The sequence below is a fragment of the Rattus norvegicus genome, chromosome 4 (assembly GCF_021556685.1).
Source record: "Rattus norvegicus strain SHRSP/BbbUtx chromosome 4, alternate assembly SHRSP_T2T, whole genome shotgun sequence".
In the NCBI taxonomy this organism is placed as follows: Eukaryota; Metazoa; Chordata; class Mammalia; order Rodentia; family Muridae; genus Rattus; species Rattus norvegicus.
This window is the reverse complement of record NC_141537.1, coordinates 31,640,489-31,664,493: the sequence shown is the minus strand read 5'-3', so window position 1 is coordinate 31,664,493 and position 24,005 is coordinate 31,640,489. Positions and strand designations below refer to the sequence as shown.

Here is a 24,005-nt window from a genome sequence, read left to right as displayed (position 1 = left end):
AGAGAAAAAGAGAGAAAATCGGCTCTTCTTTGGAGACTTGTTTTATTGGAGGCAAAGTCTCTCTGTGAAATCAAGACTGACCAAACTTACTGTATAAACTAGATGGCCTCCAACTTCAGGTCCTCCTGCCTCAGCTTCTTGAGTACTATGATTACAGACATGCCTCAACATACCAGTTAGGAGCTGGCTCTGATCTTCCCCCACAATTCACCAGCACACCCTCCAGGCTGCTCAACTAATGGAAACTCGGCTATGTTTTCCACTGTCCCAGAACTTCTTGGTAATAAAGAAACCACCAACAGAAGACACTGTGGTTCTTGGAACCTGTAGGCTTTTTATGTTGTTTTATTCTGCTTTTTTTTTTAAGTATATTTGCTAAGCAACTTCAGTTGCCTTTTTTCTGATTCTCTCTGTTCTAATAAATGGGGTTAATAATTATATCAAATTCCAGGGTGTGTGATGTTACACATTTATTGGCATTCCAGTGCGGTGAGTGAGCACGTACCGGTCATCATTGTGCTCGGTCTTTTCCTCGTAATTCTTTGCTCTCTCAGATTCACTTTTCCACAAAGCAAGACTTTTTATTGCTAACTTAATATAATCTTCTCTGGCAACTGCAGTTTCCCGGCTGTCTTTGCAGGTGGTAGCTACAGTTAGTGAAATGTTCACAGTGGAGTTACGAGGGCTTAGCAAATATTGTAACCTAGCTATTCAAAACAAGGGCATGATTTGACATCTAAACATAAGCCAACTGCTGGAAATAACTAAAAATGCAAACCAGAGAGGCTTAAAACAATGACCAGTTATTGAATATTAGTGCCCTCTGTTTAGAGTGGCTGTGAGAAACCTTGGATGGCAATGGTGACTAAGAAGAGTCATACTTTTGATTTATACCCACTCTAGTAGAGATGGGAAGGTTAATACACAGGCTACATGGGTGGCAGAGAGCACTGCAAGGTCCTAATTCCTCCCGAAGCCAGTATCTTTCATCTTGAAGACAGTTGACACTTCTACACTTCCACAGAAGACAAGGTGAAGTCCATTGAGTAAGGCATTCAGCCACGGTACAATGAGACAAGGGCTTTAAAAGAAATCATACCCAAAACGCTGTATGAATATGAAAGGCAGATCCATTGATGGTTTGGAGGTGGGGAGTAGAGAAGGACTGTGGTCTGTGAAGAGGAGGGCAATAGAAAACGAGACCTTAAGGCTCTAAGTAAAGGGAGAATAAAGATTCACTAGGCATAGAAATAGAGATGGAGAAAGCTGAACATTCCAGGGAAGGGGAGAACCATGAGGTGAGCTTTGAAGGCACAATGGGGAACATTCTCAAGTAGGTAACTCTATATGGGTGGGAGGCCAGAGGTAATTAGAAAGTTAGGCTTGGCCATAGGATGAAGGGGATCATATGCTAACTAAGGAATTTGACTGGAGCTTTTCTTGCAGGCTGTGGGGAACTGAAGGTCTTTAATCCTCTAAGTGGTGTGATCAGAAGAATGACTGAGCTAGAGTCCTACAACTTCATTCTAGACTAAAACGGCGGAAAGGACAGAGGCCAGAAGAAAGCTTCTCAGGAGGCAGAACCGAGAGGGGAGGAAATAAGTAAGAAGGTCACACCCCTCCTGGACATCTGAGAGCATAATGGGCTCTGAGTGAGCAGGAGAACAGGTAGAGGAATTTGTAACAGAAATCCACAGGAAGGGGTTACGCTGAGTATTCAAGTATGCTGAATTTTGAGGCACCTCTCAGGAGAACTACTATGATCCGTTGGAGATAAAGCCTTGGAGAAAAAGTCAGGTGTGAAAGTCCCAGGAGTGTACAGGCTAGCCTAGAGTAAGGGAAAGGAGAAAAGGAAGAGAGAATGCTTAAGAACTTAACTTCTGAGGGACAGATGAAAAGAGTCAACTGGAAGAGACAGAAACCAGATACAAGGGTGTTTGTGACAAAACTTTTCCTGGGGAGATGCAACCCACATGTCTACTCACCCCAAAGAGGGAAACATGACAGACCAAAGTACAGAGACGACAGAAAACCAACTTGCTTAGCCAATGGGTTTTATTGGGGTTATTTATAGGAATATGGGTGAGGGGTTCCTTACAGGAGCAGCAGAAATGACTTAAAGACAGCTGCATCATCAAAGCCCAGCCCAGGATGGCTGACAGCTCACAATGCTAGGAACCTGGAACATATTCATAGCCTACAGGAAGACCAACACATTGAAGAGTGTCCTTCAGGTGTCTCAGTTGGTCTAAACCTCTTCCGGGAAGCTTGGCTGCTTTCTGCTTCTTTCAGGAAGATAGGCTGGTTTAGATTAGTCTTCAGGTTATGCCTGGAGGGGACTCTGAGCTTTTATGGCCAGGAGGGAGGGGCCTAGTGAATCTGGTCAGTTCCAGGGCCTTTCTGAAGCTCCTTTTGAGTCATTTTCCTTCCTGCTTCAGGAGCTTCCTGCAGGAAAGAATGCTTTAACCTCAGAGGAAACTGCTATGACACAAAGGGTGATTAGGAGCAGTTAAACCACACTTAGCAAGGAAGGTGTTTTTCTGGTGGACAGATGAATATAATCATTAGCAAGAATGGAGAAAGGAGATGAATAAAACTAACTGGTGATTACTGTTGGTACCAAAAGAATATTCTAAGCTTCTGTAGAAAGAGCAGGGAGAGGTGGCAGAACTCAGGTCGGGGTGGATTAAAGAGCAAACAGAAAACAGCAAGTTCCACCAGAGAACTACTAAAGCTGATAAACAACTTCAGCAAAGTGGCTGGGTATAAAATTAACTCAAATAAATCAGTAGCCTTCCTCTACACAAAAGAGAAACAAGCCGAGAAAGAAATTAGGGAAACGACACCCTTCATAATAGACCCAAATAATATAAAGTACCTCGGTGTGACTTTAACCAAGCAAGTGAAAGATCTGTACAATAAGAACTTCAAGACTCTGAAGAAAGAAATTGAAGAAGACCTCAGAAGATGGAAAGATCTCATGTTCATGGTTTGGCAGGATTGATATAGTAAAAATGGCCATTTTACCAAAAGCGATCTACAGATTCAATGCAATCCCCATCAAAATACCAATCCAATTCTTCAAAGAGTTAGACAGAACAATTTGCAAATTCATCTGGAATAACAAAAAACCCAGGATAGCTAAAACTATCCTCAACAATAAAAGGACTTCAGGGGGAATCACTATCCCTGAACTCAAGCAGTATTACAGAGCAATAGTGATAAAAACTGCATGGTATTGGTACAGAGACAGACAGATAGACCAATGGAATAGAATTGAAGACCCAGAAATGAACCCACACACCTATGGTCACTTGATTTTTGACAAAGGAGCCAAAACCATCCAATGGAAAAAAGATAGCATTTTCAGCAAATGGTGCTGGTTCAACTGGAGGTCAACATGTAGAAGAATGCAGATCGATCCATGCTTATCACCCTGTACAAAGCTTAAGTCCAAGTGGATCAAGGACCTCCACATCAAACCAGACACACTCAAACTAATAGAAGAAAAACTAGGGAAGCATCTGGAACACATGGGCACTGGAAAAAATTTCCTGAACAAAACACCAATGGCTTATGCTCTAAGATCAAGAATCGACAAATGGGATCTCATAAAACTGCAAAGTTTCTGTAAGGCAAAGGACACTGTGGTTAGGACAAAACAGCAACCAACAGATTGGGAAAAGATCTTTACCAATCCTACAACAGATAGAGGCCTTACATCCAAAATATACAAAGAACTCAAGAAGTTAGACCACAGGGAAACAAATAACACTATTAAAAAATGGGGTTCAGAGCTAAACAAAGAATTCACAGCTGAGGAATGCCGAATGGCTGAGAAACACCTAAAGAAATGTTCAACATCTTTAGTCATAAGGGAAATGCAAATCAAAACAACCCTGAGATTTCACCTCACACCAGGGAGAATGGCTAAGATCAAAAACTCAGGTGACAGCAGATGCTGGAGAGGATGTGGTGAAAGAGGAACACTCCTCCATTGTTGGTGGGGTTGCAGACTGGTAAAACCATTCTGGAAATCAGTCTGGAGGTTCCTCAGAAAATTGGACATTGAACTGCCTGAGGATCCAGCTATACCTCTCTTGGGCATATACCCAAATGATGCCCCAACATATAAAAAAGACACGTGTTCCACTATGTTCATCGCAGCCTTATTTATAATAGCCAGAAGCTGGAAAGAAGCCAGATGCCCTTCAACAGAGGAATGGATACAGAAAATGTGGTACATCTACACAATGGAATATTACTCAGCTATCAAAAACAATGACTTTATGAAATTCGTAGGCAAATGGTTGGAACTGGAAAATATCATCCTGAGTGAGGTAACCCAATCACAGAAAAACACACATGTTATGCACTCATTGATAAGTGGCTATTAGCCCAAATGCTTGAATTACCCTAGATGCCTAGAACAAATGAAACTCAAGACGGATGATCAAAATGTGAATGCTTCACTCCTTCTTTAAAAGGGGAACAAGAATACCCTTGGCAGGGAAGAGAGAGGCAAAGATTAAAACAGAGACTGAAGGAACACCCATTCAGAGCCTGCCCCACATGTGGCCCATACATATACAGCCACCCAATTAGACAAGATGGATGAAGCAAAGAAGTGCAGACCGACAGGAGCAGGATGTAGATCGCTCCTGAGAGACACAGCCAGAATACAGCAAACACAGAGGCGAATACCAGCAGCAAACCACTGAACTGAGAATAGGACCCCCGTTGAAGGAATCAGAGAAAGAACTGGAAGAGCTTGAAGGGGCTCGAGACCCCATATGTACAACAATGCCAAGCAACCAGAGCTTCCAGGGACTAAGCCACTACCTAAAGACTATACATGGACTGACCCTGGACTCTGACCTCATAGGTAGCAATGAATATCCTAGTAAGAGCACCAGTGGAAGGGAAAGCCCTGGGTCCTGCTAAGACTGAACCCCCAGTGAACTAGACTGTTGGGGGGAGGGCGGCAATGGGGGAAGGGTGGGGAGGGGAACCCCCATGAAGAAGGGGAGGGGGGAGGGGGATGTTTGCCCAGAAACCGGGAAAGGGAATAACACTCGAAATGTATATAAGAAATACTCAAGTTAATAAAAAAAAAAAAAGAAAAGAAAACAGCAAGTGGTCTAAACTTTGTAAAATCCTACTAAAGAACCGGAGACAGGAAAACAGATGTGGTGGCACAAGCCTTTAATCCTAGCACTTGGGAGGCAGAAGTAGGCAGATCTGAGTTCAGTGCCAGCCTGGTCTACAGAGCAAGTTCCAGGGCAGCCAGAGATGTCTAGAGAAACCTTGTTTCAAAACAAAGCAAAGCTAAACAAACAAAACCGTAAGTCTACTAGATAATTAGCCCAGCGACAGAGGATTTGGAGCTAAGGAAAAGCGTTAATTAAGTGTGTTTTATTAAACAGTAGAGATCTTTCCTAAGGGATACTGGTAAGACCAGGTTTGAGTTCGTTGGTGCAAAGATGACCGGGAAGGTGAACCCAAAGGAGGTCATACCTTCTGACCTTTGAGAAACAACAGGCAAGAAATCCCTGAAAGACAAGAGAGAAAGCATGCTGAGAGAATGTGGTTAATAAATACCATTGCCTTGTTTCCTCCTTTAGAGGCATTGCTTCGCTCTCTCTAGTGTGATAACAAACGTCTTATCTCAAAAACAGGCAGTTCGATATGGCAGTGCAGAACTCAGACTAGCGACGTCTAGCTATAGAGGCCCTGTATAGCATAACCAATAGCTACTCCCATGACGTTGTTCAGCTGTTGGAGCACAGCCACCCCGGAGGATAACTTTGCTTTTAAGTAACTCTGAGGTAAATACTAGGTATAGAATTTTGAATTTATTTGATGTAAGATATTTTAGTACTTGGCACATATCCCTTAAGACAAAACCACCAAACGTACAAAAACATACTAGGCTTTTTTTCTGCTATGTGATGGTCTTAGCTATGGTTTTCTGCTGTGAGTAGACACCATGACCGAGGCAACTCTTATAAGGATAACATTTAATTGGGGCTGGATTACAGGTTCAGAGGTTCAGTCCATTGTCATCAAGGCTGGAACATGGCAGAATCCAGGCAGGGATGGTGCAGGAGGAGCTGAGAGCTCTATATCTTCAGCCACAGGAACAGACTGTGCATCCTCAGGCAGCTAGGAGGAGGGTCTCCAAGCCCACCCCAACCCAGTAACACACTCCCTCCAAACAAGGCCACACCTTCTAACAGTGCCACTCCCTGGGTCAAGCATATGCAAACCACCACAACGATATACGTGCACAGCCTAGGGGAAGAGCTCCCATGTCTGTCCAGCCTTGTTAGAAATCTGAAGCACTGATTACGTGCTCTGCTGTGTGCCGCCTGGATGTCCTGAACGAATGAGCCAGAGAGGGTCATAAAAGAAAAGACATCAATGAGACAAACTATCACTTAGAAAGAATTAAGACAGCCATATTGTATGGTCACCATCAGTTCATCGCCCTTCCTCCCTGGTGTCTGTCCTCTCCAGAGGCTACTTAATCTCATTGAAACAGGACAGCCAGCCTAATTGATACAGAAACAGAGAAACAAAAGCTCTTTGATCTCCTATCAAGCAGAGTCAGGCTGAAAAAAGGGATCCAGCAAGAAGATCGCCTTCCCAAGGAGGATGGGAAGGGAGCCCGGAAACAGTGACATCTTATTTTGAAATTTCATGAATTCGGTTTGCTCAGACAAGAACGGAAAATTAATATATTTGCCCCAATAAACTAGTGAGGTTTGTTGGCTCTTGGTGATAGAACACAAGACGTTACAGCTCTGAGAGGTCTCAGACAATGAGCTTCAGATGAGACTTGTAAAGAAGTCCCATGATGAAGGAAAGGAATTAACGGAATCAACATCAGTTGTCACTGATACCATGCATTTTTCCACAAAAAAAAAAAAACTTCTGTGGAAAGGACTTTTTATGTTGTGATTCAAATAGTACTTTATATGGTTTAAAATAGGCAGTCACAAGTGAAAAGAACTGGCTTTCCACTAATCAGAATATCTGTATCTACAAAACTAACCAATCATTATGCAGGTGTGAGGGAAAGCATAGAAATGTATATTCTGCATCCTAATGGAAAAGCAAATCATGAATTACATCTGTTATTGCTTATGTACTTAGCATAATGATGGTTTCAAAGAGTAGTCCAAGCCTATGACTATATGAGTAGTATTAAATTAAGCAAACTACAGTCTTCGAGGGAAACTATTAGAACATTACTATCAGCAACAGAGATGATTCCTTTTTTTTTAAAAAAAATAGTCTCTAGTGCTTCTGCCACCTAGACCTCATTCTTGATGTACGTTAAAAATTTTAAGATATAAGATGTTAAGAAAATACATCATATCTCTGTCTTAGTGTGTGTGTATGTGTGTGCGTGCATATGTGCATGCATGAATATGTATGTGTGTGTGTGTGCTTGTGCTTGCATGTGTGTGCATGTGTGGATATTTAAATGATAATGGGTCTGTGGGTGGATAGAAATGTGTGTCAGAGCATGCATACCAAAACACATGTGTGTGTATCTCTCCTCACCTCCTACCTTGTTTGACATAGAGTTTCTTGTTGTATACACCCCTGTTTAGAGGAGACCAGCTGGCCTGAGAGCTTCCAAGGGTTCTCCTGCCTCTGCCCCACTGCCTCAATGGCTTACAGGCCCTCACTAGAGCATCTGGCTTTACCTGGGTGCTGGGCTTCTGAAATGAGCCGTAAGCACTTTTCACGAAAAATCATCTGCCCAACCCCAAATGACATTTTAAAAGTTGGAGAAGTAAGAAGGGATACTTGAAACCGTCTCGGGAAGAAAGCGAGTCAGAGTACAGAATGACATCTTTTTTCTTGTCAGAGACAGTGTTAGGATAAAAAAATAAATAAAGGCAAACGAACATTCGAGTGAATATGTCTGGGAAAGCATGGTTGTCGGATGACACACATTACAGGACAGTCTTATAAGTAAACCGTGGTCTTTTCGAGATCTTTCTTTAGATCATTTAAAAGTTCAAACTTCTAGACAGCACACACCAGCTGAGATGAGGTACCGAACACATATACAGCAGAGGACTCTGGGTCTGGGTTCAGTCAGAGAAGATGCACTTGACCCTCAAGAGACTGGAGGCCCCAGGGAGTTTAGAGGTCTGGTGGGGTGGGGACATCCTTGTGGAGATGGAGGGGGGTGCAGGGATGTGGACTGGGAGGGGAATAAAACCTGGAGTGTAAAAAATAAATAAATAGGGGCTGGGGATTTAGCTCAGTGGTAGAGCGCTTGTCTAGCAAGCGCCTGGCCCTGGGTTCGGTCCCCAGCTCCGAAAAAAAGAAAAGAAAAAAATAAATAAATAAAACAGATAGATAAAAAGAAGCAGTGTACATTAAAACAAATAAATAAATAAAAGTCCAAACTCGTACCAGCAAGAGTTCAGACTAGTAGGTGACCAAAGGTGGTTAAATGTATATTAATCCACTACACTAGGATCCCACGTTGCATATGGATGAAATCAGAGGGGTAGAACATTGCAGTCTCCAACCACTCTGATCACAAGCTTTCCACTCACATTCTTAGAGCCTGGTAACGGTAACGGCTAGTGTGCTTTCTGCGTTCTTCCGCAAGTTAGGCTCCTTACGGTGGGGAAAAAAAGTCACCTCCCACGGGGATCTACATGCTTTCTCCCAGGTGTTTTCTATTATGAATACAGTTTTCAATTTTCCTCTGATCTCCTTTAAAGTATGTGTTTATAAACTGTAAATTTGAGTTTTCTTTTTCCTTTGTTTCTTCGTCTGAGATTTCTCCCCCGGTAACCTGACCGGATTCCAGGAAATCCAGAAACATCATCCGACAAGCTCTGAGCAGAGGAAGGAGCAGAATTGCAAACAAGTATTTCCCAGCATCGGTTTAGGGAGATATTCAATCTTTCAGTGTGTTCAACAAATGGGTTTAATAATGCACATTGCAGTATAAAACAATTCACAACAGAAACATTTGATACTCAGCCTATTTATCTCAGAGATTATACAGCATGGCCATTTTCAATAACTTTTCCTATTAATGACTTCCTCCTGCTCAAACACAGAGATGTTGCTTCTGTCTAGAAATATAGTACACTGTGATACAAATGCAATAAAGAGAAATCAAAGAGAAAACATCTTTATCCCTTTAGATAGATGTTATAGTGTCTTCCTCTAGGCAATGAGTCTGAAAAGTTCCCAGCCCAAGTATAAGGCTGCCTTATATTCAGAGCCTTTATTGAACTTCAAAATACATTTATTTTGAAAGCATGTCAAAGTATAGGTAAACAAAAGCAAAAACACAAGTTTACTCTTTGGAGAGCAGTTTCTTTTAGTTTTATTACTCTGAGAAGTTGAAGAGTTTCTTTATGCAAAAAGAGCCCTATGTTTAGTATAACTTTCCGTCTGGTTTCATTACATTTTCTAATGTGTCAATCTGTATGGCTTACGCAGATAGTAACTTTTACTTAGTAAGACCTAGTAACTTTTACTTAATAAAACATCTTCAAACATTTTGAATGAGTGTATATATGTATGCCATCGGTTTAATCAATGAGCCTTCTTTTTTTTTTATTTAGTTAATAGATAGCATTAAAGATATACAACGTATGTAGTACAGAAGTAAGGGTTCATTCCCCAAGAAAGAGTTGACACATTTTATGATTATGATTTATGGTGAAAGGTACCACAGAGAATGTCATGAATGCAGACAATATAGATTAGTGATGATTGTCCTGTTTATATCAAGAACTAAGAACTTACTGCCTGGAACAATGTTTTACAAAGTGCCTGAATATAGACCAAGGAGAAGTCTCTCTATGTAGAATGCTTGTCAGGCGAACACAAAGGCCTCAGGTCTATCCCCAGTGGTCACTTTCCAAAACCCTGGGCACAGGGGCACACATCTGTAACCCCAGCATTCAGAAGTTGGAGAAAGAAGGGCTGTGAAGCTTGCTGGCCAGCTCCTCTAGCCAAATAAGTGAGCTCCACAATCAGTGGGACCTCTCATAAAACAAACAGAGAGATCAGCCTCTAACCTCACACATGAGTATAGATATACACACATTGTTCACACACACACACCACACCCCCCCACACACAAGTACTTGAAGACAATCACATTAAGACACTACCTCTAAACTATTGTTTATGGTTTTGTGTTCTCAGTGCTCATTAACTGTGCTTGATTCCTAGGAAGCAAAAAAAAAAAAAAAAAAAAAAATCCAGGGAGCATTGACCTCCTGAGCATGTGTTATAAGGAAGAGGCATGGTTCCTTCTGTCAAGAAAGTTCTGACATAGTAGGGGAAAACATTTCGACTGAACATGTCTCTGATTCCCTCCTTCAGTCTCATTATCACTGAACTTGCATACCAACAGCATTATTTCCTGGATGCCCCTAAGGAGCCACAAGCCTAACAACTGGTTATGGTGGATTTTTGCAGTTAGCCCAGGATTGTTGATAAGACAAGGCAGTTCTCTAAAGCAGCAGCTGCTGCTGATATAACCCACATATGGGCCCAGAGTGCTGAGATGGCATTTCTGATTACCTTGATAAGCAGGTTTTGATGAAGGGCCTCTGAGCTCTGACAAGTGGGGCTACTTGAAGGAGCCAAACGTTACCCAGGAAGTGAGAGTTGCTAAGGACTTGTTGCTGACGGTTAGGGTGGCAGAACAGGTCATTTCCCTCTGGAAGTTTGTCAATGAGTGCAGAAGCAGTGAGGGAAGGAACGGGTGGAAAGCCAGTGGACCACAGACTGCAGCATGGAGAGAGGGCATAGAGGAAGAGGAGGAGAGGGTGAATCCACAGAAGGGAGGGAGGGAAGGTGAGAGAGAGGAGGGGAGGGAAGGGACAAAAAGTGTGCATGGTGGCTGCACCCAGTGAACACAGAGTACCATGCAGTAAAGCCTGGGCCAGGTGCCTAGAACAAAGACAGTAAATTGCTAAGACTGGCAGCTGGAGGGAGGGGAAGGGGGCATGAGAGTGGATGAATAACGATCATACTTCCCATGTGCTTTCTGTGTACTGTCGTGTAGATGCCTTACATGCGTCAGCTCATAAAATCCTCAGGGCAAGCACACAAGGCAGCAGCCTTATGAATTACCAATTCAGGCAGAGAGGCAGAGAAGCTAAAGGAAGGCACCCAAGTCCAGAAAGCTAACTAGTGACAGAGCCTGGGTTTGAACCCCCAAAGTCTTGCTCTCTTGAAGCATGCGAGGACCTGGCAGGATAAGGTGGTGAACTGAGTCTAGCCACTTCTAGCTTCTAAACGTTCCCATTCTTCATATAAGGAGAGGTAAAGATTTAAATAAAATTTACATTTCTTATGCACACATTCCAGGGTCGCACTAATTTCACTTAATGGAGTCATCTACCTACTTTATAGTCTTAGTCATTTAGATCTAATTTCATCCCCAGAACAGGAAACCATCCTCAAGCAGTACATTTAACCATCCCAGCAGAAGGCACTGTAAGGAAATTTGTTGGACATAAAATAACTAACTATAGGGGAAACTGTCCTAAGGTTTATATTATAGTTATTTATAATTAATCAACTATTGCCTAGTCAATGACGGGCTAGTTAAAAGCCTTTCACAGGAAGAGGGTTTATTTATTCATTTACTTAACAAATATTTATCTAGAGCCCGCAATGTACCAGAAATTGGTTTTAGTGACACAAGAGTATTTACAGTAAAGGCCTTGTGAGCCAGAGCTCAATCTAAAGGGAGAAGGTGGAGGCAGATATGAGACAAAAGCACATGCGACCCTGGAATGTGTCAGATAATGATAAGTGCTGAGGAAAACATAAAGTTGGGTAAAATGGCATGGATGCAATTATGTACAGTGGCCAGAGCACATCCCTCTGATAACTGTGTGTACGCACAGGAGCACACACGCCTGTATGTGTGCATGCACATGCGCCGCTGAGAATGGAACTCAGGGGCCAAGCGAACACCAGGAAAAGCTCTCCTTCACTAATCCATCTTTTAAGTAAAAACCCAAGGAAAACGGCTTTAGAGATGCATAAGGTGAAGGGTATTTCAGCCTGAAGGAACAGCAAGTGCAAAGGCCCAGAGGCATGACGCGCTAGGCAGGTTTGACAGGCATCAAAATGGCTGCCATAAATCCAAGTAATACACGAAGGGAGATGGAAAGAAGGAAGGGACAGTGGGGCAGGCTGAGAGCAAGGAAGGCCCTGCTAACCACAGAGAGGACTTCAGTTTCGCTCTGAGAAAGCCAGGAAGAAAACTGGGTTGCTAGGTTTTAGAATAAGTAAGCAAAGAATGCAGTTTTTAACTTCACAAGATGGTTAGGTGCGAGTGAAGCAGGCTGGGAAGAAAACAAAGAGTACTTAGGGCGTGTTAGGTTTGAGCTGGGTATTATTCACATAGAACTATCAAGTAAGCTCTCGGTCCTAACTGTTTAAATGGAAATACACACTTTGGAGGACTACATGCAAACGATATTAAAAACTGCAGAACCAGAGGAGTCCCGGGAAATAGGAGAGTGGGAAGAGGGACCAGGTAGACTACCACAAGTTAGAGGAGGAAGAGTCACTAATGAGAGAGGAGGGGGGTTTGTGAGGGAAAGGAGGCAGAACATTCTTGGGGAGAATTATATATAATTTTTTTGACCCTCATTCTGTAACCCAGGTGATTTGGAACTTGCTACGTATCTGTGCTGATTATTTCCTGTCAATTTGACATAAACTAGGATCACCTGGAAAGAATGAACCACAGTTGAGGACTTGTGCCTCCATCAAACTGCCTCAGGTGGGCCTGCCTATGGGAAATCTTGTTTGTGATTTATGTGGGACAGCCAAGCCTACCGTGGGTGGTGTCATCCCTGGGCAGGTGGGCCTAGGTAGTGAAACAAGCCAGTTAGCAGCGTTCCTACATGGTCTCTACTCTGTCCCTGCCTTGGCTTCCCTTGGCAATAGACTGTAACTTGTAGGCTAAAATAAACTTTTTGCTCCCCAAGTTGTTTTCCCATAGACAGTATTTTATTATAGCAACAAAAAGCAAACTAGAAACCTTAGCCTGTCCTCGGACTCAAAATGCCCGGATTGAAGACATGAGCTACTGTAACTGTCTCTTCTATTTTCTCAGTGAACTCAAAAGGAAAGAGCATTGTGGCAATCAAGGGGAAGACATGAAATGAGGAGAGAGAGAGATTATTAGTTTTCTAGAAAGCCAGAGAGAGAACCAACTCCCCACAGACAATAATGCTCCCTTTGGGTTCTGAGCTGTTCTCGAAAGCTACTCTTGTGACAAAGAGTGAGGACCTCATGTGTAAGGTGGCTCTGAAATACAAAACTAGTTTCAGACTCACACAGCTTCAGTGTCAAACAGTAGATGGGGGAGGGGAAGAGCTAAAAGTGTTAAGAGAAGGGGTGGGGCTGTAGAATTCTGAGCCAGCAAGCCTGAGGTCCTAAGTCAGGCCAGTCTGAGAGCCGGGAGAGATCAGCTGTGGAAGCATCAGCCTCCAGTGCCTGATCAGGATGATCAATCAAGCAACAGTGCTGGATTAGCCAAAATGTTGTTTCTAACAGTGGCCCAAAGCAACTGGAACCAGGCAAGTGCTTATGACTAACAGAAAGTTGAGCAGAAAAGCCAGTAATGAAAGTTAACAGTAAGAAGAGTCATTCATTCCTTCAAAAGAGTTACAGAGTCGGCGGTGGGAAAATAAGAACAGGTAGGAAACGGAGGATGAAAGTAGTCAGCACTAGTCGAGGGCAGAAGTGATGGATTCCCTCAGGATAATGGAAAGCCATTCTTATTACCACATGACTAACTGAGGGGAGAGTCTTTGTGGAAGCAAATGAGTTTGCAGGACAATTCCACTCCTCATTGTTGAGTTTTACAAGGTATCCCCATGTTGGGTGAGGCAAAGAGGAAAAGCTGGCAACGTATGACAAAGAAACATCAGGCTGAGGAGCAACGTAGGTCATGTGTCATGGCAGCTAGGTGAGGAAGACTGTGGGGTAAAGAACTGAGAGCCCCAGTTGATGGACACCGAGATGGACAGACTGACGATGGTGTTGGATATCCCGTCTGTGACCGCTGCTCTGAGAATCAACTCTCTCCTAAATCTTAAATCAGTTGGGGCTTTGGCTCCATAGTCAGGTTTGAGCTTTGTCCTCCGGGTTCCTTCTTACCTAGTGTGAGGCTATGAGTCAAACTGAGTCAGCTTCATGAACGTTCCTTCACCATCCTCTCATTCTCCTCACAAGGGAGGCCACTGTAGGGCAACTCAGAAGTGGGAGATGATAGCGCTGGACCAACAAAATGGAGCCGCTTAGCTACCTGCCACAACATGCAATATAGGACAGGAAAGGAAGGTGTGGCCCAGAAAGGTAGCTTACTCCTGAGGAGGAAATTATCTAAGAGCATCTATGATTCTTATGACATTAAATCTTCCAGTCAACTGACGTGCTGTTCACTGAGTCTAGGCTAAGACAAGCAATAAAGTTGAAGTCTCCAGGACTGGTACACAAAGAGCCTGCCATCTTTGATTCTCTGATGTGTATGGTTCTGTAAGTTTTATGACACCTCTCAGTTGAGAAAAGGAGTCCAGGAACTGTGCAGTAAAGGTACCTGATACCCACAGATAGGGAAAGAGTGCTGTGAGGGAAAAAAAAGGCTGATGCCGAGCCATTAAGCATCTGTGCTGGCTAGTCATGTCTTGACCCAAGCTAGGGTTACCTGAACAAAAGCGTTCCATTGAGAAAAATGCCTCCGTAAGATCCAGCTGTAAGTCATTCTCTTAACTAGTAATTGACCGGGAGGGTCCAGCTTATTGTGGGTGGTGCCATCGCTGGTCTGGTGGTCCTGGTTTCTATAGGAAACCAAGCTCTGAGGAAAACAAGCCAATGAGCAGCACTGCCCTACAGCCTCTGTATCAGTTCCTGCTTCCAGGTCCTGCCCTGTTCTGAGTTCCTGTCCTGACTTCCTTCAGTGATGAACAGCGCTGTGGAAGCACAAGCCTAACAAACCCCTTTACTCCCTGACTTGAATTTTCATCTTGGTGTTTCGTCACAGCAATAGAGACCCCAATCCAGCACCAAAGACTGAATTCAAAAATACCAGAAACTTTAAAAGGCAAGATTGGAACCCCTGCCCAAACACTTTGGGGAGGGAGTACGGAATAGGAAATACAGTGTTTTCAGTTGGGCCAAGAAGATATGACAAAGGCTAGGAAAGATACTCGCACAATGATAAACTGAGACATTCGAACGTCAAACAAGAGAAGGGGGAGATGATGTGGTGCCTGAGGAGGAGCCTTTCATGGGGGCAGTACATTGGAGTGGTGTTAGGACAGATTTCAGAAAATACATCTAAATAAAAGGTCAGGATGGGTAGTCCTCAAGCCACTGCAACATGGTCAGAAAAGCAAGCTTGGCGCCATGCAGAAGTAAAAAGCATCCAGAGGAGGAAGCTAAAAGAGATGGAGCAGCCCTGAGGGAACTCTCTCCTGTGTCCTCACATGCCCAGACACAGTAGGGGTTCTGTTGAGACCTAAGTTAATTTAGGTGTGTTCTGTTCCGGGGTGTTCCTCCTGCAGTGAACAGATGCTCCAACCTAGCTATAATAATAATAATGATAATAATAATAATAATAATAATAATAATAGATTTATACTAAGGCTTATCAACTCTTTGACAAATGCAAAGTGCGCACAGCAGGTAACTTCCCTGGCCCTCACTATGAGGTTACACCATGTTTACCTCAATGGCTGAAGGAAACTGGAGATCTGAGTGGTCACTCGATGGAACCAGACTTCCAGTCCCCAACTATCAGTTCTAAAATCCTACATTCCCTGTCCTTGTTCCTCAACAAAAGACCTTAGAGCAGGAAGGACTGATTGGAGAACCGGAACACAGATGTTGACGCATAGCTTCTTCCTCTACACATTCTGGAAAGGGCTTCTGATTAGCATTTTCCACAGCCCCCTGCCATTAAGGACAACAGAAGCTTGTCAGATTCACAACTCTCCCACCACCTCGCAGACTCTCTGAAGACTGGCTGCCACCAATGCTTTTAATAGTCCCGCAGATGTGGTGTTCCCCGAGGTTGTGCTTCATGATGCCTTGAAAAATCTCCATGCTCACCTGAGAGAGCTAAGCCTCCAGACTCTGGTTCTGGGTGCACTGCTGCCTTTTATCAAGTGTTATTAGCGATGATTGGTTCATTTATCACACTTGGCTTTAGACAAATAATTAAAGGTCACATCTTCCTTCTCTATCACCGAAAACACTAGCACCCCAGGATTTTTCTAGAAGTCTTGATTCCTGTTTTTTCCTACAAGCCAGGCAGTTAAGTTTAATGGGGACACAATATAATTTGCATTTGAAACCCAGGCACCTCTCTTGATTGCTGAGACTGGAGCTTCATTCTTTGGGGGTTACTGGTCTTCAGAGAATTTATAAAAACAGATGTGGAATGATGGTGTCATGTGTTGACTGGCCAGAGAGGAACACAGAGCTTTCAAGCTATATTAACTAAAAAAATCTTTCTGGTTGTCATCTCTTATTAACAAGGATCTGGAAGCTGGATGGCACACCTGTGGTCAACTCCAGATTGGAATTGTGGGCAATTCCAGATTTAACTTCAGGTCTTCTGGTACCCAAAGAGTGACCTACATCACATCTCTGTGTCTTCTCTTCAAAACTGTTCGTTTCCTCTCTCCCAACTATTTTCATTTTAATCTTCCCGAATGATTAGCAAAGCAGGCTAAATAGATGAAGTCAATGGAGGCCAGCTAGGTTAAATGACTGGTCCCTAGGGCTACCGTGACTCTTACTGAGGAAGGAAGATTTAGGAATAAAACCGGATGTTTGCTGGTTTAGAAGTCAAAGATTCTATATTTTTGGATTCTCTATAATCATGTTATTGGCAAATAAAACCAGCAGTATTTTCAGGTTCTGAGCTATACAGTAGCTGATTTACTTTAGGGCTTAATATTAACTTTTAAAAAAAAAAACTCGTTTGGTTGCAATTTTGAGGGACAGAGAATGAAGATATTTATCTAAAACCATTACCTTTTAGACAAAAAAGCTTCAATGACCTACCTGTAAAACTTATCAATCTCACACCTCCAAGTCGCAGGGGGACCTGGTTCTTTTTTCTGTGTAAGAATGTGCAGTGTTGGGGGTTGGGGATTTAGCTCAGTGGTAGAGCGCTTGCCTAACAAGCACAAGGCCCTGGGTTCGGTCCTCAGTTCTGGGAGGAAAAAAAAAAAAAAAGACTGTGTGCAGTGTTGGTTTTTGATGTTTTAAATGTCACTGTAGATATGTCATAACTATTCCAGGCTGTTTTGTGCCTGCTTGATCTGGTAACAAGCTCACAGGAACCATGGCTGCATCCATTGGCTACTTACTACGGCCAAGACAAAAGCAGGAGGCGAGGGTTGTCAAGAGAAAGTGGGTGCTCTAGGACTCTGTGTGGTAAACCATAGAGCGTCAAGTTTTTAGTGTCATAGAAGGCAAATGTCTTCAAGGGGTCTGGTCAAAAAGGTGTCATCTAAGTGAGGGTCAGTCAAAGGTTTTCAGGAGGAGTCAAGCTTTGAAAAGAGGACAGGACTCAGGGAAGAGGACTAAAAAGAAAAGGGACCCCAAGCAGAAAAGACGGTCTTTTGAGGTCCTGAAGTCAACGAAATGCTCCTTACACTTTGTTAAAGCCCTCCACGATTTTAAATGTATTTATTTTTCTCCTAGTATATTTCCCTAAGGAAACAGGAGCCGTCCTGAAGAGAGAAGATACCAAGCTACTTTTCCAGTAGGCAAATTATATAAAATCCTTGCCAGCCACTGTAGCTGGGAACTGGGCTACAAGCCCGTGAAGGAGTTTGAACAAGTTTATTTCCTTGCTCAGTTGAGAAAAGACCCTGGAGTAGGCACATGGTCCGATGGGGCGGAAAACAAGAAAACAGGGGCACGGACACCTTCTTCCTCCAGACCTTCTGAAAGGGTTTTCTGATCAGCATTTCTAACAGTGTGCACATATGCCACGTCCCCTTAAGGTGTGCTTCATGATGCCTTGAGGAGTCCCTATGCATACCTGAGATCTCTAGCCCTCCGTAGGCTGGTTCTGGGTGTGTTGCTGCCATTGATCACGCTTTACTCCTGATGGTTGACTCACTTGCCACACTTAGTTTCAAACAAATTAATTAAAGGCTGATCCTTTAAAAACCAGATCCTCTCCTTTATCTGTGTTCGAATCTTTTGCACTACAAACCGCTATTGTGTTCTCGCTGCCTGGCGTTCCAACAGTTTTGCAACAGACTCTATTCTATATTATTTTCAGGGAAAAAAAAATCCTAAGACAACACAAAATAAGTCGCATGAATATGGATACACACTCTATGCAGCCTTATTTAATAAGGCAGATTTAATTGCAGAGTAGAAGAGGCACAGAGTTCCATTCACTTTGAAAGAATGGGGTTGCCTGGATACACTGTACCTAGAGCACCAGGGCTGCATCTCTTGGCCCCACAACCTCAGCATGTGCCTCCTTCCTTTGCCCTGCTGCCAAGCCATTCACAGACGTGTCTTCCTGGGTGGCTTCTTTGTTTCCCTTCCTACTCCCCAGATGCCACTTCATCATACTGTATCTTCCAGGTTGGACCTTTGCTGCTGCATATGAGGATGCCACATCAGAGCCACATGGCTTTTAGATCAGCCAAAAGTGGCTACGGAGACACAATCATTAGGCCACATCATTCTCAGTCAAATTTCAGACAATTAAGTGGGTGAAAACCGTCGGTATTTACCGGAAATGGCAGGTACGTATTTTCAGTATGACCATCATGTCTTCTAAGTGGATTTTCGTAATTATTTTCCAAATCATCCGTAAGTCTAGCATGGGTACAGAAAGGATCTTAGGAACACGTCTGGAGCATGTAGTAACAATATGCCAAGAATATTACAGGTATACACACACAAAGGAAAAGGGTTGACAGTGGTACCTCTCAAAAAGAAAAAGGAAAACTGGAAGAGACAATTATACAAATTGAATATAGTGCTGTACAAAGAGAATTACAGAGCTGTAGAACCAGGAAAACAGAACCTTCCCAAAGAGAATAATATCTGAGGGTTTTCTTCCTTAAATTTCATAAGCTACTACCTGGTGTTTTTCCCCTCTTTCTGGCAAATATGAAAATCTTTCCAAGTTAAGCTGCTCAAATGCAATGCACTGGATCAAATGTTACAATAAAAAGAGAAAAATTCTGACAATTTCCACATCAACTGGAATGTATTTAGTTAATAGCTTGAATTTTAAAATCATTTCAGTTTCAGAATTTCTCAAAATTTAAAAAGTTGGTAAAAGAAATGATTCTTCTTAAAATATTCAGCAAACTTTCAATTTTACATCTGAAGGGAAACTTAAGAAAATTTCTTAGAAATGTCCTAGGCAGGAAGAAGAATGCATTAAAATGTGTTGTATTACATTGTTTCTAACAAAAAGTAATTTCCTGGTAATAATTTAATAAAAATAGATAACCTTCACACATGTATATGAATTGAGTTAAAAAAGTAAAGTAACCCATTCCAAAGTTATTAAACCAGACATGCTGTTATCAAAATAGCAAATAGGTGAATTTTACAGACAAAAATACATTTATATAGAGCTTCAATTAAAATAATTGTAAAATGAATCACAAGACCACATTTCCAAGTTTCTGAAAAGATAATTTACAACTCTGAAGTCTGTTACAAACCAGAGATTACTTAAAATCACACACTCCATTCCTTCTATTTTTTTAAAAAAATTATTAATTTCCTTAACAAGTTTAAAATTGTACATTAGAACTTTATAAGTTTTAATCTTTATTCAAGGGAAAACAAAAAGTTACGAGTGTGACATAAAATTCTTCCCACATGACATATATCCCTTATGTAATACTAAACTCCCAGTTTAGAGATAAATCCATAAATTCTAATTTTTAAAAACCCACAAAGATGATTTTGATTTGCAACTGTGGACTATGACAGGCAGTATAAAAACATGGGGTCCAGCCATGAGTCTTGAAGGCTGTGTTTTCATGTGGAGGACACTCTTCAATAAAGGAGTCGAACTTTGGTTCGCAGTTTGTAAACTTTGCACAAATTTTGTTATGATAGGCTGCTACCCGCAGAGGAAGTTATCCATAAACAAAACAACCTTGTAGTCTATGATTTTAATGCAAGCCATTGTAACTCTTCTTTGGGTCTGAATTTTTAATCAGCTGGTACTTAATGTGAACCATAACCAGGGAAAGTGCATAATGCTAAATTAACATAAAACATAAGTTATAGCAGAAGAAAAAAAGAGGACACCAAGAGAGTTGAAATCTGGTATAGTTAGTGTCATTGGTTGGGGTTTTTTTTTTACATTGCCCAAGAGATCTTGCAATCTAAACCACGACATTTCTAATCTAGTTGGTAACAGTTGTTTTCTAACACCATAATTAAAAATACTACACGGTGTAGAATAAACACTTCTGTTAAAAGGTATTTACCACTTATTATTTTTTGAATAAATTATTTACTTAAATAAATGTGACACCACGTGCTTATTCCTACAGCTATTTATTGACTATTATTTTTAGATAAGCAAATACATTGTTTTAAAAAGCATTGATAAGTGTAAACAGTCATCAAAATGGGGGGCTTTCACTGTATCTTTAGCCAAGAGCCTAGTGATTGGGAGTGATACTTTTATAAATATAAAATCTAATAATTTGCTTTGTGTATATGAAATGTCTGAAACCATTAGACAAAATTTGCTGGGTTTTATTTTAGAAGATGTACTCAAACACAAAATGTGCTTTATAAGTTTAGAGGCATATCATTATCCATTTTTATTATTTAAAAAGACACTACAATGCATCTGTAAAAAAAAACTGTAAAAAAAAAGTTTTCTATAGTAACTTTTATCCCTTTAACCTTGCTTCACATTGTAACAGAAGCAATTTTTAAAAGGAAAAAAATCTATCGTGAAATTAGTAACATGGTCTAATAAAATACAAAACATTCTTACAAGCAATATTTCCAATTTAAACAGAATTTTGTTGACTTTTCTACAAAGTGCAGAAATTCCCTCTCCTGTGCTTTCTCTCTCTTGCTTTAAATTGTTTAAAAGTTTCAAATTCTACAGATACAGATTTGGGGAAACATCGAATTATTTTCAAAGACAGCTATTTTCCTTTACTCCTTGTAGAAAGTCTTGACCTTTCTTCCCCTTCTCCAAAAATCTCAATTCTCACCTGAAGTAACTGCATCCAACTTTTCCTCTGGTAAAAGAGACAGTCTTATAAAATTTCAAATTTCAAAATCCCCAATAAAAGCACTTAAGTTAAGCACTCTTCTTTAAGTGTGTCCATTACTTTGCAGTATATATATATTTGCATATATATATATATATATATATATATATATATATATATGTCTATACAGAAATCGAATCTTTTTAGCTCTCCAGAAATACCTTGGTGAGCCCTCAACAGTTTCTAACCACTTAATAATTTTGACCCTGCCAGCCCCTTCAAATAGATCGTTAACCACAAGAGTCCTTGGCAATTCCCAAACCATAGCCTCTGTCCAAAAGGAAAAGATAGGGCTTTGTGAGGCGGAAAGGAAGTGAGAGAAAACAAAACAAATGTAGCTGAAGCTGAAAGTGAAAAGTGCTTGGACGGATTGGTATTTTCTTTTCTGCACGGCATCCTGCCAATCTTCTTCCCCCACACCCCACTCCTTAATAAGGTCCGATTTTTGCGTGTAGGAAAATGTTATCTACCACGCAACGACCCCCCATAATTGCTGTTGTTTTGTTTTGACCCGTCTTCATCCTACTAATACCCTCCCCCCCCCCGCCTCACCCTGTCAACACCCCAACTCTGGGAGACCTTAGGTGTAGAAACCCTGCGGACCCCCGACGCCGCATCCCACCCGATCACTTTCACGCGACTTATTTTCAGTCGCGAGATTCCCCCACTAGAGAGGTTTCAGTGAGAACCGGAAATTTTCATTTAACTCTCCCCCGCCCTCCGGGCCCCCCGTTCTGAGCCGATCGCTGGGGAGCAGCACAGCCCGGGCCGGGCCTGGCTCGCTTGCTCCGGAAGGCTTTAATTTGCACACTCGCCTCCGGGTAGGTCTCGGGCCCCGAGGCTCGCAGATCCCCGCCCAGCCGCGCAGCCTCCTCTACTCGGGCCCCCAGCCCAGGCTAGAGCCCCGAGGGCCCCCGAGCCTCCTTGGACGCCCCGCGGGCGGCGCCCTCCTCCGTCCCTCCGCCCTCCGCCGCTGTGCCCACCCCCTGCCCGCAGAGCGCCTCTCGCCTGGGCCGCAGTAGTCAGTTACCTGCTCCACGGGGCGAACACGTGCGGGGGCCGACAGACATTCCAGCTTCACAAGAGGCCGGCGCCCCTGGACCGCAGGTAAGGGGCCACGGGCTCTCGTGGGTGGGCTGAGGGACGGGGGGGGTCCCCGGCGAGGATCGGGGTGGGTGAGGGTAACGGGGTGTAGGGGGCTGTGTGGCCCCTCGGGATCCGCTGGCGTTAACCCCTTAGTTGAGACTGGTTAAGTTATGGGGGCCAGCTGGGGGAAGCTAGAGGTCTCGAGAGGAACCTTCCACACCGAGGACACCCCGACCCCAGGGTCCTATGCCAGCTTGAACAGATTGGTGCGCAAAATAGCCACACGTTCACTTCTCATCGAGCTTCCCCAAACTGACTCTACTTGGACAGTCACATTTAAAGTTGAACATGCACCGTCTGGGTGGGATTCCGTGCTGGAGAATGTGTTTCCGCGCCCCCATGTTTATTTCCCCTGTGCAAGTTCCCTCTGCAGCCTCCCGAGGGGTGTGGGTATGGGCCCCATCTTCCCCACTAAGGAGTAAAACGTTCGCCCAGCCTTCCTGCTGGCGACCCCTCGGGCGCGTTATGCACGGAGGAGTGCACGGAGCCCACCGGGGTTGAAGCCCCGCAAGCATGCACTCTTGCTTCACGCCCCAAGTTTGCTTTTCTTATTTAAAGCTTTGCAGTTCAAATGCACACCCTGGGCAAGAGCAGCCCGGGGCTCGGCGGCGCACTCGTCCCCGTGCACGTGGGCGTATCTGCGCGGGCGCATCTGCGTTTGCGCACACGCGCGGGTCGCGGTCCCGCGGGCGGCCTCCCCTCGCTGCGCTGGTGGCGACCCTTGCGGCGTTTGGCAAGGCTTCGGGAGAGGCTCATGAAGGATTTCATTGAGTGCGAAGACAGAGCAGAGACAGAAAGCAGAAGGAGGCGGCTGCAGCCTTTGTAGTCGCGGAGGAATGCGGAAATGTTGAAGCACTATGTCAAACTTTTTTGAAATGGGGTCAAGTCACATTCAGCCAGCGTGGGAAAGCAACAACAACAACAAAAAAGTGGAGGAGGGGAGGGGGCTAGGCACCGCCTCTCGGGTCCGGGGGGTGCAGGCCCGCGGGGGTGGGACGGCTGCCGCCTCCCGGAACCTGGGCTGGACACCACCAGAGGGGGAGGGCGGGCGCCAAGGCCGCTGCTCCCGCTACCTGTGTGGCCCTCGACCTGGCTCGGACCCCCGGGCGAGGGCTGGGGGGTCCTTTCCACAGCTTTTTAGGAAAGCTCTCAAAGGAGCCGAGAGAGACTCTGCCTTGGCCGCGCGGTGCTACGCGGGCACCCAGGGGGGGGGGGGGGTCGCGCCATGTGTTCTTTAATTCCAGGCAGAAGAGCGAGCGGGGGAGGAGGGGTGCGGGGCAGGTAAACGCCTGTGGACCGTTCCGGACACGCGGCTGCGGTGACCAAGGTCCAGCCCAGACTAAGGCCTCCGTGGGATGGGAAGGCTTACTGGGTCATCCCTAAACAACTGAACGGGGAAGGGGCGCCTGACTACGCGTGGGACCTGGCCTCCAGACTTTGGGGAACCGAACGACCGTCTCGGCTACCGACCTCCAGCCGTCCCGGAATATCGGGCAGAGGTTCGGTGGTCGTGACACA

The 24,005-nt window shown here is 43.7% G+C and overlaps 1 protein-coding gene and 1 long non-coding RNA gene across 8 annotated transcripts in view; one reads left to right on the top strand and one right to left on the bottom strand.

Annotated features, from left to right (window-relative positions):
• The window catches only part of LOC147994733 (uncharacterized), a 95,068-nt gene extending 71,939 nt beyond the window's left edge, over positions 1-23,129 (bottom strand). For 5 of the 6 annotated variants that reach the window (XR_015686359.1, XR_015686358.1, XR_015686357.1 and 2 more), the window contains exon 1: positions 22,372-23,129. This is a non-coding gene — a long non-coding RNA (uncharacterized LOC147994733). Of the gene's footprint in view, positions 1-10,584; positions 10,900-22,371 lie in introns of those variants that run through there. The other variant, XR_015686360.1, reaches the window with a different exon arrangement.
• The window catches only part of Cdk6 (cyclin-dependent kinase 6), a 192,320-nt gene continuing 190,345 nt past the window's right edge, over positions 22,031-24,005 (top strand). Inside the window, 1 exon segment of one of the 2 annotated variants that reach the window (NM_001191861.3) lies at positions 22,031-22,448. The gene's annotated coding sequence lies outside the window, so the exon portion shown is untranslated. 2 annotated transcript variants of the gene reach the window in all.